Source organism: Trichechus manatus, unplaced genomic scaffold, assembly GCF_000243295.1.
Source record: "Trichechus manatus latirostris isolate Lorelei unplaced genomic scaffold, TriManLat1.0 scaffold00071, whole genome shotgun sequence".
Lineage (NCBI taxonomy): Eukaryota > Metazoa > Chordata > Mammalia > Sirenia > Trichechidae > Trichechus > Trichechus manatus.
The window spans coordinates 17,993-19,719 of NW_004444007.1; positions in this window are offsets into that span (position 1 = coordinate 17,993).

Consider the following 1,727-nt stretch of genomic DNA (forward strand, 5'->3'; position numbering starts at 1 on the left):
CAGAATGTAATAACTGGTGAAATTTAATGGGTAACTTGAAGATAATAGAGCTTGTACCTATGTGATCTTAGCAGGTTCCCCTCTCATCCGATTTTTAAAATTCTAATAAACTGTGACCATACTCTTGGACCTCCCCAGATGGAATACACAGGAATCAAATCTTCTACATCTGTGGAAAGAGACGATGGAAAAGCTCAATATCATAAGTCAGAACAAGGCCAGGGGACAACTGCAGAACAGATCATCAATTGCTCATATCCAAGTTCAAAATGAAGTTGAAGAAAATTAGAACAAGTCCACAAGAGCCAAAGTACGACCTTCAGTATATCCCGCCCAAATTTAGAGACCATTTAAGAAAGAATTTGGCACATCGAACACTAATGACTGAAGATCAGATGTGTTGTGGAATAACATCAAGGATATCATACATGAAGAAAGCAAGATGTCATTAAAAAACAGGAAAGAAAGAAAAGACCGAAATGGATGTCAGAGGAGACTCTGGAACTTGCTCTTGAACTTAGAGTAGCTAAGATGAAAGGAAGAAATGAGAAGTAAAAGAGCTAGCTGGACAGAAGATTTCAAAGGGTGGCTTGAGAAGACAAAGTAAAGTATTACAATCAAATGTGCAAAGACCTGGAGATAGAAAACCAAAAGGGATGAACATGCTAGGCATTTCTTAAGCAGAAAGAACTGAAGAAAAAATTCAAGCGTCATCTTGCAACATTGAAGGATTCTGTGGGGAAAATATTATAATAATGCAGGAAGCATCAAAAGAAGATGAAAGGAGTACATAGAGTCACTGTACCAAAAAGAGTCAGTTGATATTCAAAGCATTTCAGGAGGTAACATATGATCAGGAACCGATCATACTGAACGAAGAAGTCCAACCTACACTGAAGGCATTGGCAGAAAACAAGGCTACAGGAATTGACAGGATACCAACTGAGATGTTTCAACAAATGGATGCAGCACTGGAAGTGCTCACTCGTCTATGCCAAGAAATTTGGAAGATAGCTATCTTGCCAACCGACTGGAAGAAATTCATATTTATGCTTATTCCCAAGAAAGGTGATCCAACAGAATGCAGAAATTATCTAAAAATACCTTCAATATCACACACAAGTAAAATTTTGCTAAAGATCATTCAAAAGAGGCTGCAGCAGTGTAATGACAGGGAACTGCCAGAAATTCAAACCAGATTCAGAAAACGACATGGAAGCAGGGATATCATTGTTCACATCAGATGGATCCTGACTGAAAGCAGAGAATACCAGAAAAATATTTACGTGTGTTTTATTGACTATGCAAAGGCATTCAACTGTGTGGATCATAACAAATTATGGATAACATTGCAAAGAATGGAAATACCAGAACAATCAATTGTGCTCATAAGGAACCTATACTTAGACTAAGAAGCAGTCATTTGAACAGAACAAGGGGATACTGCATAGTTTGAATTTAAGAAAGGTGTGTGTCAGTGTTGTGTCCTTTCACCTGTTTAATCTGTATGCTAAGGAAATCATCCAAGAAAGTGGACTATAGGAAGAAGACTGAGGCATCAAGATTGGAGGAAAACTCATTTACAACCTGCAATAGGCAGATGACACAACCTTGCCTGCTGAAAGTGAAGAGGACTTGAAGCACTTACTAATGAAGATCAAAGACTACAGCCTTCAGTCCAGATGACATCTTAACATAAAGAAAACAAAAATTCTCACAACTGGACC